Below are 13,923 nucleotides of genomic sequence, written 5' to 3' on the forward strand. Positions count from 1 at the left end.
GTGAAGGTTAAATGAGATATTATATGTGAACTTCTTAGAACAATGCTGACTTAAGTCAAGGCTCTCTATATAATAGCTATTTCTAATATAATTATTAATATGGCTCCTGATGAGTTTTAGAAAAGGCAGCCTCCAGAAATCCTCCCTTAAACCCATTCAGTTCTCAAAAGTACGGAAGAGACTGAGGAGCCAAAATCCTATGGCAGATGCTCAGAATGCGAAGCTGTGTGGCAGAAGGCAAGGGGCCCTGAATTAGCCATCGTCACCTGGGAGTAAGTCCTCCGTCTGCCTACATGAGCCACAGCACCTCACACACATCACAGGACCTCCTTAGACCTCCTCATTCCCACCTGCTGTGGATAGAATTACGTCAAACCAAAATGCATATGTTGAACCCCCAATGTGATAGCATCTGGAGATGGGGACTTTGGGACATAACTAGGGCTAGTTGTGCTCACAAGAGTGGGGCCCTCATGATAGGATTAATGTGCTTGTAAGAAGAGACACCAGAGAGCTCTCTGTCTCCCTCCGTTCTTTGTGAGGACGCAGCCAGAAGGCGGCTGTCTACAAGCCAGGAAGATGACCATGTTGGCACCTTGATGTTGGACTTCTAGCCTCCAGAGCTGTGAGAAAGTAACTGTCTGTTGCTTAAGGCACACGGTCTGTGGCATTTTGTTATGGCAGCCCAAGCCGACTGAGACACTGCCCGCACCTGAAAGCAGCCATCCTTACAGCTCTTTCCCCACGTGCGAGCACAGACAGGGGTTTGCACAGAAAGGTGAGGCTCCTGCCTAAGATCCCACTGCAGAAAGGGTTTCAAGGTTTCAAAAAAAATGTTACTTAAAGACCACTGCAGTATGTGATTGCACGATCCCTCGTGCTCTGGCAGAGGCTCTGCAGACTCCACGCATCCGAACTCTTAGTTCCACTGGCTCGGACCTCCTACTCGAAAGTAGTTCTGGTCGCATAGAATACACATAGTAGTAGTTCACATAACTTAAGTTCCCATAAAACTAACATTTTCCCTTTCTTATTTTGTCAGTTTGGTAGGAAATCTTCCTGACGTATAATACATACTTGACCTCCTTAAAAAATATGTGTGTACCTGTGTGTACATATGCATATATATTTAGCTTTCCTTGATGACATGTTGGTGTCATCCTGAACACGAATAAAACAAGATCTTCAGTCGCTTTGGGGATATGCAATACTCTTTGCCTCCAGTATCATTTGGGGTTGCTACATGACCCCCAACTCCTGTCATATTCAATGTTATTCTCTGTGTTGGATGTGATCCGTTGCCTGCACAGCTCTGCATAATTCATTACTTCACAGAGTTTTCAGTGAGGAGGTCCTCACGGTGACTTCACATCACCTACATGGAATTAAATGCATGGCCCTTTGTGGGGAGCTATGTTTCCCAATGGCTCTTAGGTCTTTCCCTAACTAGGCTTGCACCCTGGGGTTCCCCTCCCTGCTACAACGCGGGGTGCTGGTCATCTAAGTGCCAGGCTGTGGGCACCACTGCCGATGGAACTGCTTTGAGGGGCCAAGAACTTGGAGATCTCACAACAGATGCCACAGACAGTGAGTAAGAAGCAGCTCATCATCCACATTCTGAACACCAACGGCTGGAGACGGAGATGACCGCTGCTGATTGTTATGGGCAATTTGATGACCAAATGTGGGAGCCAGATACCGTGGGAGGGTCCTGACGTCGGAGAAGTCAGAAACATTCCTGTTGAAGGCACACATTGAGGGCCCTGACGAAGCAATAAAAAAATGTATTCTGAGTACATGGAGAAATGGAAGGATGAACCGAGAAGGTCCCAGAAAGCCTAGCGACCAGGCGCCTCGGCTGCTACCGGATCCATGACTGGGTTCCTGACTGGGAGCCTTCTTGCACCCAAGTGATTTGGGTCCTGTTCGCCCTTTTAACAAGGCCCTGTTCAGATGAATTGTCTAAATGGTTGTTTCCATGACAACGACTGATTCTCAGAGTGCCAGAAACAGGAGGCAAAACGATGCCGGAAACAGACCTGAAATTTGCTCCTGATGGAGCCAAACTGAGAGCGCTTGGGGAGGCGAGGAAAGCAAGAGGGCGGGCAATCCATCAGAGCAGCTCTGTTCCCCTGCCAGCCCTTTTCAGGGAAATCCTGTCACTGTATTCCCTCACACACCTCGCCAGGCTGATCGTGTTTCTCAGCTGGCTTTGGGAAATGGCTTATGTATACAGCTCCGACTTGGTATTTCTCACCCGCCGTAAGCCTCGGAAAGGCTGCGTTGCCATCTCTCAATCGAGTTGAACAGTCATAAAATTTCCATTGTTTCGCCACCTCTTTCTCAACCTCTACCAAGAGATTATGTATCTACCTCATTTCCTTTTATTTTGGTTTTGATTCCATTCCTTCTGTTTGGGAAAAGTCTTTGTTTCTTTTCAAATGACTTTTGGTTGGCACAGTGAATTCGCTTTGTGAGACTCTGTCTCAATTTCTCCCTGTCTCTCTCTAACGTTACTCACTTTGTTGCCCCGGAGACAAGATAAAATTCACAGCTCTCTCTCTTCTCTCTCTCTCTCTCTCTCTCTGTGGGCAAAACTGCATGAGATTTTTACAACTTGAAACATAGAGAAAATGACCATTTCTTCATTCCAATATTTTGTCTTTCATCTTCTGTTTATTCAGCTTAGAGCCTCAAGGTCAGGTTAAAATTAAAGTCACACTAAATGGCTCTGGTTTGTTTTCCCAGTTCCAGGAATATTTTCTTAGTCAATCCTTCACCAGGATGTGATTTCGAAAATACATTAAAAACAACCATTTATTTATCCACACACTCAGTAAATTCCATTGAGGGCCTTCTATGTGCAGACAGTGTGCTAGATGAGCAAGACTCTATCTTTGCCCTTTAGGAACTAATTAGGCCCAAATAGGGGATGGCAGAGAAAGCAATTAGAATACATGATAAATGCTGTGACAGGAGTGTGTGACGGGTTCTCAGGGGGCAGAGGAGGAACCCCTGATTCAGGGCTGAGAGGAAAGGGGGAAAGGGAGGTAGAGGGGAGAGGGAGTAATCACGCAGTCCCCCAAGAGACGGAATCGATGCTGAACAAAGACCTATAGGACAGTGGCACTTGGACCAGTTTGGTACCCAGGGAAGTCCCCAGAGAGGTGCCCAGCTAGTTCAGGGAATGTTTATTGAATTGAGGAGTACGAGTGGAAAGTATTCTAGGAAAGAAGAAAATATGTAAAGGCACAAAGGCAAAACAGAGCATGGGTAGTTTGAGTCCTCGGGCCATAATGCTGAGAAACTTAGGAAGCGCTGCCCACATGGCATGATTAGACCCCTCCCTCTAAGATGACAGAGAAGAGCACCAGAACATCAGACAGAAGGAGCAGGTCAGGGCCACAGCGAGGGCCAAGAATTGTCCTTGAAAAACAATCTTCAAGCTGCCTACATTTTGAGAGGGTGCTTGCATTTGACACCAAAGTCCAGGGAGGAAACGTTGAAGGATGCCCCGGAGAAGCTTCCGTACGTAGTTCACTGGTCTGACAGATGGCGACACCCCAGAGCTGCTGCTTCTGGACCTAGGGCCAAATTGCCCAGGGGTAGTGGGACAGAGATGATGCGGTGTGACAGCTGAGTCCAGCACAGAGGCCTCCCGTGCACACTGGCAGGCTTTCCCAGCTCAGGGGCTTTAGTTCAAGTTTTGATCTTCAAATCAGCCACATAAATCAGAACCCCACATTAGGGGGAAGGCAGTTTCTCCATGTCACGTGAAAGGGCACCATTCAGGGCAACGTCAATAGAAGATGAAGTCACTTGAAGGTGGGGCTCACATGGGATCCCACGCATCCCGGATGCTTCCAACTACTGCCACTCTCTTTTCCCGGTGCTTACTTGTTGCCCCCTCCTCCACAGCCCATCCGCCATTAAAACTGGACCAGCTACTGAGACATCCAGCCACGAGACAGGGATCTACTAACTGTTGAGAAAAACCCATTGTTCATGCTGTGAATTCCAATTCTCACTCTAAAGGCAATAGACTTTGTAAGACTGTTAAGAGAAAACATTTTATCAAGACTCTCAAAGCTTTTTTTTTTTTTTTTAAACATAGAAAGATCCAAAAATTCTTTCAGCTGGCCATACATATCAAGGCATGAGAAAAGGAGGGAGTGATACGAGAGTGATTCCCCACAGGGAGAAGAGGAACCAAGTTAGGACTGTGGCCTCCCTCCCCCAAAGGCTCCCCTCCCCCTCCTCCCCCTCCAGCCCTGTGGGCTCAGAACTGTGTCTGGAGGTACCAGACAGGAACTGCAGACCAGTCAACCTGGCACTACAATGGACTCCTATGGAGATGGGAGGGGTTTGGGAAAATGAGCCTGAATGGCCTCACAGAGCCTTGCATTCCCCTGCATGCTGGGGGAAAAAAGGGGCCACCAGGAGCCCCCAGGTGCCCTGGGGAGAGCAGACTCATCTGGGGCACTGAGGAAGACCTGTCACAGAGAAGGCGGGTAACGGATAAAACGTGAAAAGTAGAATGAGTGGACAAATGGACGGCTGGATGGATAGATGGATAGACAGACAGATGGCTTTGCAGCAAGAAGTCAGAAACCCAAGTCCAAACGAAAAGCTGGGTGAGAAATGAAAGGCCATAGCAAGGGACTAAGGATGAAGGGCTGTCAGAGGACACCCACAGGATTTCTTTCAGTGATTCGCTCCTTGCTGAGACCTGTTGTTACTGAGGCAGACAGCCCTGTGGCAGCCCCCCTGGGCGAGGCCCGGAGACAGAGCGGGGGGGATGTTGTGGTCTTAGGCTTCTAACAAAGGAAGCTCCTAATCACTTGGCTGTTACTCCCTTAGGATAAAATTAAAACCCACGAAGACTATAAGAGTAGTTATTTTTATATGACCCTTCTGCCATATAACCATGGGTTGAAAGTACCATGAGAAATGTCATCTTTAAATCCAGAAAGTAGGGTTACATGGAAAGTACCCAAACATAATATAAGATCCTTGTTTAAAAAAAAAGCTATTTTTGCTATATCCTCTAAGCCCTCACCTATTACAACCTTTTGAGTATTTACCTATAAACAAATACTAAGCTCTATTTACATCCACACAGGAACTCCCCAAGGTAGTAATAATGCTCCCCAAATCCCTAGTCAAATTTCATTTAAATGGAATGGTCCAGACGAAACCATGCACTCTGTGTTTGGCCCCGACACTCTGCCGGAATTCAGTGTTCTTGCCAGAAAGCAAATATACTGTTTTTATGATTTCATCCTGAGATTCTTGTGCCACTTTTCATATTGCAATGTTTCTGAGCAGAGCCACACAGACCAGACCAGATTTGGTTTAGTTATAGGCTGGCCCAGGAGGAATTTGCCAGGCTTGCCAAGATTGCCTCAGTTACTGAAAGTTCCTTGTTGTAGTAAAATCCAGATTACCCAAAATGTGCAAGGAAGAGAATTGTTTTGTATTTACGAAGTGAACCAATCAAAGGTTACCCAGCAATCCCTTTTTGTTTCGGTATTATGAAAATCTGTCCTAAAAAATAGAAATACAAAAACAAAAATATTTCACCTCTGAGTAACCATAAAGAAAATGCACACTCGACCTTTTCTTGATGATTTAGAGTCTTGCTTGGAATAGCATCCTGAGCATCCATGACCACAGTCCAGTAACAATATCCCAGCCCATCCATCACAAGTCAGGAATAACTGGCAGGAGCGTATAGTTGCTAAGAGCATGAACTCTGAGGCCAGATTGCTTGATTCACTCCTGGCTTTGCCCCTTCGTAGCTACGTGGTCTTGAGCATCTCTGGGCCTCAGTTTCTTTATCTGTAAACTAGGAGACTAATAACAGTATAGACCTCTCAAGGCTGTTATGGGCACTAAATGAGTTGGTGTGTGTAATGTGCTCACACCATACCAGGTTGCCTGGTTGGCCACGGTCACAACCTAGGGATTTCAGGGACTGCCAGTGGGAAGAGAGATGAGAGACACCGCCAGTGCTTGGTTCCGGGGAACCATAGTCTCCTCCGCATCCCGCTACCCTGAGATCTGAAACTTGGCTGTCAGCTCTTCTCTTTCTCCACCCCCACCTATCCAAGTCCCTATCCTCCTAAAGATGGAGATGCTGGAAACAGGAGGATACCAATTGACCTCATAGAGCCCCCTGGAAATTGCATCTCTAAAATAAATACTGCTAACCAAGTGAGGGTAAATTTGCAAACTTAAATTCAGCTTTCCAAGAAATATCACATTTATTTATTTTTATTCACTCCAACTCTACACAGGATTCCAAAATTCAATCTTAGTACCTCTCGAGGCTTTCTGACCTAACAGGGTCATACAAGGAGCCAACACGTTCTTTTGAAGTGCTCGTGCCTGGTATTTCTTAGCCCATGCCAGGGGCGGAAGAAGCCAGTTATTACAGGGGCCAAAGTCCCCATTTCCTGGACTCAAGCTCCCTGAGATCTCTCTACAACCGTTTCTGCCCAAGGCCTCATTGCTAATGTGGGGTGGGGAAAGAGAGGAGGGGAGGGCGCCATGACTCAGCAGACCCACCCATCTCCACCAGCTCCCTAGTCTGGGGACAACTTCCCCTTCCTCTTAGCTTTCACTTGCACACCCCAAAGATCCTCATCTCTCTATGCTGCCTCAGGAGTTCATAGTCAAGTGTCCCTAAATGACCTGTCTACTTTCTTAGAACGAGAAAACTGGGCTAAAATAAGTGACGCACAAGTGTCTCGTTCAAGTGCATTCTTCTATCGCAGCACAAACAAAGCATAAATATTATCTTGATACATTATCTTGAAATACAAGCTTTGTGTGTTGCTTACTAATCATTCTCATGAATACTAAATGCAGCAACATAATTCTGGTGAATTGAGGGTCCTGGTTCTTAAGGCTCTACTGAATCATGCTTTGAAGGGTTTTATTTTCAGTGCACAGCTAAGAACCCTAACTGCTTATATTATCCAGCCAGCAGAAAAAGCTGATCTTGTTCATGAAAGAGTGACAAACGTTACCGATGTCTAATTTGGGGGCAGATATATCAGAAATGTATGTGTCTCTTTGTACACCTGGATGCCTCTCCCCAAAATGTGGGATTTCACCGAAGCAGCTTCGGCGGTCCTCCGAGTCCTGTCCTCACGGCAGACTGCCGAGAATCCCACCCATCGGGGTTACTGCACGGCAAGGACGGGGCCACAGCTGCCGGCTCTCGGAGTTGGAGGGGCTCTTGCCTCCTGGCACCACGCTAAGTACCTGCACGTGCATGCACCCAGGACTGGTGGGAAGACAGGGACGGGGAGGAGGACAGCCAAAGTGAGGCCTTGGCGCGCTCATCCCACCTTATCGAGCAATATCATGGCTCCGGTTCATAGACTTTAATCATGTCCAAACCAGATGCATATGCATTATCTCTTTTGATCCTCACAATGACCCAGGAAAACAAAACTGACAACTTCCTTACCGAGGAAGCATCCATGACAGTGAGAAGTTACCTGCCCCAGGTCACTCAGATAGAATGTGAGGGAACTACACAAAAACGTGGCTGTCCCAATTTGTAGGGAGAAAGATGCTTCTTCTTCCTCTTCTTTTTTTTTTTTTTTTTGAGAAAGAATTTTCCTATCTCTTACATCATTTACTCCTCTCCCCTAAATCTAGGAAAGCAGGAGTATCACTTCATGGGTAACAAAATGTCAAAGTGATGATTTGCCTAGGGTGACAGAAACAGCTAGTAAACAAAAGAAGGCTCTTTGGTCTTCAAATCCTTTGCTCCTTCCCCCACCTCCTAGCTGCCTTTCCGTGAGCCTTTTGCTCTATTCCTTTGGCAGTTGGCAGCCAAAAACATCATTCCCCAGAATCAGGATGCGTGCTTGGCATCAGGTACGTATCTACTCTGCACCAGGCCCTGTGCTCGTTTTGAGAACACAAGAGCCAGTGAGAGATGATCCTTGACGGGGTTCCAGGACCAGTGGGGGAGACAGCCTGGCGAACAAATAGTATGCTATCCGCAATGAGTGCAGCGGTGGGCATGCACAGGGGGCTCTGCATATTCCAGGCGGCAGTGATGCATTCTTCCTGCCCAGGAAGAGGGTGGAGGTGATCCTGAAGCTCTCCACAGTATCACCCAAATATACAACATAAAAGCTGAAAGGACAAACACTTACCTCCAGCAGTTTATTGAGACTAATGAAAATTATGGGGTAAAAAAGTGATCAGCTAGACTACCGATCTTTTCTATTCTGAACACTTTAAATTGTCCTGAGTCATGCTTAATAACGCTGGATGTTTCTTGGAGCCATAACAGGTAAAAATCCTCAGCAGCCAAGTTGTTTATCTAAATTCATCCCAGAATGTGTGCCATGCCTGCCATGATATCCTGTGCAAAGAAAATGAAAAGGCCAAATTTAGTAGCAAATGACAAGCGTTGGGTCCAGGCATTTCCGAGAAGCTTATGAAATCCTGTCCTGTTTACTCAAAGTCTAAAGCTCCCTTCCCAAAGCCTGTCCTTCTCACAAGGATGAGGGGCGTGCTCACCCTGGGGCTGTTACTTCCTGCAGCTTTCGGATGAGGAAATCAGAGCCGCCTGCCTCCGGGGTGCCCGTGGGGATGCGGGGCAGAACAGGGCCTTGGGAGAGGCTGCTGGCTTCCCCTGTGCCCTGAATGAGCCCTTCAAGCAGTGACGAGAAGGCCAAAAGGTATAGGTGTTACACGTTTACCCAGCTCCCTGGCCCTCTCCTCTTAAGCAGATGGCTTTACAGGAAAAGACCCGAGACAGTGGCAGAAGAATGAGACAGCAGACCAGCCACTTCCTAAGGCGGGGTGTCCTTTCCTAATGGGACACCACACGCTTAGTGACAGCAACCTAAGGACAATGGCCAAATTCTTCCCAGCGCAGGGAGCAAGAGTAGAAAGCTGCCTCCGGATTGTTGCTGCCCAAACGAGTGCAGGTGTTCATATTTTAAACAGCGGGGTCAGTGATCTTTTGGGGACTCATTTATTAATAAAGTCAGTTTTTTTCCTGCTGACACTCAAAAATCCTTGGCATTTTGAATCTTTTTTAAAGTTGTGGCTTCGTTCAGTAATGTTGTTTTGTAACATTTGTGGAGCTCGGACCCAGGCTGCAGCGTTTTCTCCTACACTCTCGAGAGGGGATCATTCACTTCTCACTGTGTGGCCTCCCCAGGGCTACACCCACACAGGCCAGCCATCTCAGTTCCATCTGGTCAACCCCCAGGAGCTATTTTGGGTTTGGCCTGCTTTTAATCCACTTTTCCTGCCAGTGCAGGCTCAGCCCCTCTACTCTCCTGGGACTCTTTCCTCTAAGGAAACATTTGAAAAACACAGACTTCCCATAGGGCAAAAGTCAGCGCCCATCTCAGCTCAGAGTGCTGCCAGGAGGTGCTAAGTACCACCCTACGTGCCTCTGGGGAGAGATGGAAGAGGAGCTCACCTCCCCATCCTCAGCTCTCACGGCTCTGCACTCCCTCCTCCGTTCTGCCCCCAGCCTTTGGCTCCCTCCTGCAGTCTCTCCTTAGTGCGCCATGCTGTGTCTGACCTTGGCTCATGTTTTATTTACTCTGTGCCTGGAGCCCCGGCACATTTGTATAGCTAATTCCTGCTGGTCCATCAGGCCTCTTCCGGTCTCCAAGGTGACTCGGGTGCTCCTCCCCCACACTCTTGTAGACCCCGCCCCAGGAGGGCTATGACCCCAACCTTGTAGAGCTGGACCTTTTTCTTGTCTGTCTTCGACCCCCTCGTGCCAAATCGCAAACTCCTTGAGGGTAACCACTGTGATTCGTTTACCCCTGCCTGCTAAGTGCCAGGCACGTAGTCCATGTTCCATATGCCTTTGCTGAATTGAATTTAACTGAGCTAGGAAAGTGTTGGCAGGACAAGATGAGAGACAGGAAGAAGACAGGACTGGAGGAAGAGAAAAGAAAAAGGAGCATTTGGTGCAAAGTGAGAAGGCACCTCCAAACTCTGCCTCCACTATCATGCTTGACCTTGTATATGGACTAACGCCAAGCCGATGATGAATCAGACAGGAACTATGATACTATCTCTCACCTCCGCTGCCTAGAGAAAGGCTCCCCAAGTTCATTGTCTCTAGGGGCCAAGTTAGGTAAGATCAGTGTGAAGAAGTGGGCCAGATGTTAACCAGCCGGGGAATAGTGGAACCATATTGAAGCACTGTGGAGAGACTCTTACTGGCCCAGACATTTCAAATCCAAACAGCATGGGACAAGAAGAGCCAGCCCGTGGATCCAGTGTGGGCTCAGATGACCAGAGCAAGAAGCACAGTGTTCTGCGTTGCAAAGGACTAGCCTGGAAACAGAACCCATTTCCCCTTATTTTTCTATATTTTACTGGTTTAAAATGCACTCGAAGGTGTTCTTCATAACACAATTCTATCTACATGGAACTACCATTCAGCATGCTGTTTCTATGGGGAAATGGAGTTCAAGTTCTAACTCTAAATGTGAGGATTGCCCTAGTACCCTATCTTTGGTGATGACAGCATCCATTGCATCACTATCTGAGGGACAGAACTCCAACAGGGAGGCGATCCCGGGCACGGGAAGCTTGGGTTCTCTCCATACCTCTGTATCTATCCTTTATTTCCCCTCATACTTGATGCTGCAGACATACCAAGATATGGCTCTCTTCTTTTCATCCTTGGGAGTCTCTGCTTTCCTGGACCCTCCCCCAACAAAGTTAACCGACTCTCCAGATGCTTCCAGAGCACTACAGACCTCCCCCAGCATAGTGCTTATCCACACTGGAGTGTAATTGTCATTTGTGGTTGGCATCTCTACTACACTGGCAGGAGCAGGGCATGGTTGTATCCCCAACACCTGGCCAGTGTCGCACACTTTGTGGTCAGCATTGAGTGAAGGAGCAAATGAATCAATAAAAGAGTAAATGAACAGGCGGATAAAGCAAACTTTCCAGCTTAATCTCTGACCGGGTGTTCTCAAACAGATCACCTAACACACTGTCCTATCAAAGGTCAGGAACAAATCTTGAATCTGAAATTCCCCATACCTTCAAGTTTCAATGCATATTTTGTCTTCATAATAATCTCTATGACATAGGTATTATCATTTTTCTTTTACCAAAAAAAAAAATGTAAATTGAAGATCAGAAATACTGAATAACTTGCCAAACATCACACAGCTAGTAAATGGCCGAATCCCAAACTCCAGCACGGATCTACTGACTATAAAAACCTGTGTTTTCCCACCACACCAGACTGGTCAGAGGTTGGGGAGATCATTAATATAGAGGATAATTGTGCTGCTGCCTCCACTCCGAGCCTTAATATTCTAGGTTGAATCAACTTTAGAAGATGTCTACTCCCAGATCAGATTCTGAATCACAGCTGTTTGGTCTTTAACTTCGGGTAGAAGCTTCATTTCACTAGCCTGGGATTTCTATGAGCACTGAGCGTTCCCTCCACCTGCTGTCCTAGACCTGCCTCTCCCATTTCCCATTCTCATTTAGCACATTTTAAAAACCATTAACGGACAGCCTCAAGCCACATCCCCAAATCTTCCTAATTAAAATATTAGGGCAATATTTATCATCATATTTTGGTAAATATGAGTAAGAGAGAGACAAAGAGAGGCAGAAGGAGAGAGAGAGAGAGGGAGAAACTGAAAGAAAAAAGCAGTCATAAACAATAGGCTCTTAAAATAACACTATTTGGTAGAGGTGTAATAATGACGCACATCACTAGAGAGGAGAACAAAATGGAGGAAGTTCTCTGGCATCTTTATACCTTATAAAACTACTGATTAAAACAATTCTTAAAGTCGTGTAGGATTAAGTGACAAGTAGTTTAACTACGATAGTATGAGTCAACTACTGCATATTCCATTCTATTTTAGCATTGAATCCTCAGATGATTCAGGCTAACCATGTTGTTTCCTGAATGGATTTAAAATCAAATCTGCCTGTAGGAGAAGAGGTAAAATCACTGGACTGCAACCCAAGCGGCAGCCAGTCTTTACAAGATTCCAGTTCAGGGTCTATCAAACCCCGAGACAGCTGCATGAAAAGGACCCAGGGCTGTTCACACTGGCTGATGTGGTCTTTGAAAATGGGCCAGCAAGGCTGACAGAGAAAGAAAGCAGACCGTTTCAGAACTCAGCAACTCTGCACCGTGACATAGGAAATGGACAAGGGCTGCCCTGTTGAATTTGCTAATGTGAATGTTACCACACTTATGAAAACAGTTCCGGGTACAGCCTATGCCACCTACCAGCTCATCAAGTTTGTTTAGGGTGAGAGGCGATTTTATGTTTACCCTCTATCAGGCGGAAGGCTCATAAAAAACAAGTAGCATCGGGGCGCCTGGGTGGCTCAGTCGGTTAAGCGGCTGCCTTCAGCTCAGGTCATGATCCTGGGGTCCTGGGATCGAGCCCCACGTCTGGCTCCCTGCTCAGCAGAGAGCCTGCTTCTCCCTCTGCCTGCCACTCTGCCTATCTGTGCTCTGTCTCTATCTCTCTGTCAAATAAATAAATAAAATCTTTAAAAAAAAAAAAACAAGTAGCATCAATGGCAAATCCAGTGGTGTTTTCAAGGGGCCAATGGCAACACACAGTAGGAAAGACAGGGGTTGTCTCTACCAACCAGCATACAAAGATGAACTTAGGCCACAGGGCTCCAGATAAACTACCCATTGCTCAAAACAAGAGGTAGTCTTTTGTAAGAGAAATATTTACAGCTGGAGAACCATAGTCCCAGAAAGAAAATATCTTAAATGAAACTTTATGCCTTTGTAGCTTTGCACTTTCAGATCCCCAAATACTCCATCACTGTTTCTTTTTTCCTTTTTCTATCCCATGAACTAACTATCCCTCTGCAAGTTTAGGGGAAATCGAATTGCTGCCCATTCTGCAGCTGCTAAAGAAAATATACCATGCTAAGCGAAAGAAGCCAGTCACAAGAGGTCCCACACTGTATGGTTCCATCTATACAAAATGTCCAGAGTAGGCAAATCCATACGGCAGAAAGTAGATTATTGGTGTTTAGGGCTGAGGTGTGTGTGGTGGGGGGGGGGGGGGCATGATAACTAAAGAGTATGGGGTTTCTTTTTGAGGTGGTGAAAATGTGCTAAAATTAATTGTGGTGATGGTTATACAACTCTGTAAATATACTAAAAAATCATATATTTCAAATAGATGAGGTATATGGTATGTGAAATATAAAGCTGTTGGAAAGAAAGAAGGAAAGAAGGAAAGAAAGAAAGAAGGAAAGGAAAAACACAGCAGCCCAAAGGCAGGAGAAGTGGTATACAATTGCCTCTGCTCAGCCTGGAGTCTAAATTCTCTGCTTCCTTCAAGTGTGAGCATCCCCCACCCTCTCCCTCCTACTATACACATTTACACACACCAAAGCCTATACTCCAACCATCTCAAATAATTTACATTTCCACCCATACTCCTTGCAGTTCTATTCCTTTGAGCTTTTGCACAAGCTCCTCTCTTCCTTAAATGTCTACCCACCCCATTTCCCACCAAAGGAGCTCCTATTCATCCTTCAAGAGGGCTTCAAATGTCGCACCCTTCAGGATATCTCTCCTGACCTCCCCTAGTAGTTAACGGGCTCCTCCTCTTCACCTCTGGAGGACTGTTCTACCCATGGCATCTGTATTATATGGTAGGGCATTTGTCACAAGGCACTACAACCTATTTCAATGTGCATGGCTTCCCCAATGAGACCACAAGCTCATGGAGGATAAATACTATATTTTATTCATCTTGATATTAACAAAACCTGGAACAGGGGGTGTCATACAGAAGGCATCTGGTCAGTATTTGCCAAATGACCCAATAGGATGAAGATGTGTTACCTCCAGACGCAGGTCATGGAAAGATAACCAGAAGTAACTCCTAACTCCCA

The sequence above is a fragment of the Phoca vitulina genome, unplaced genomic scaffold, assembly GCF_004348235.1.
Source record: "Phoca vitulina isolate PV1807 unplaced genomic scaffold, GSC_HSeal_1.0 scaffold5, whole genome shotgun sequence".
NCBI classification, from domain to species: domain Eukaryota; kingdom Metazoa; phylum Chordata; class Mammalia; order Carnivora; family Phocidae; genus Phoca; species Phoca vitulina.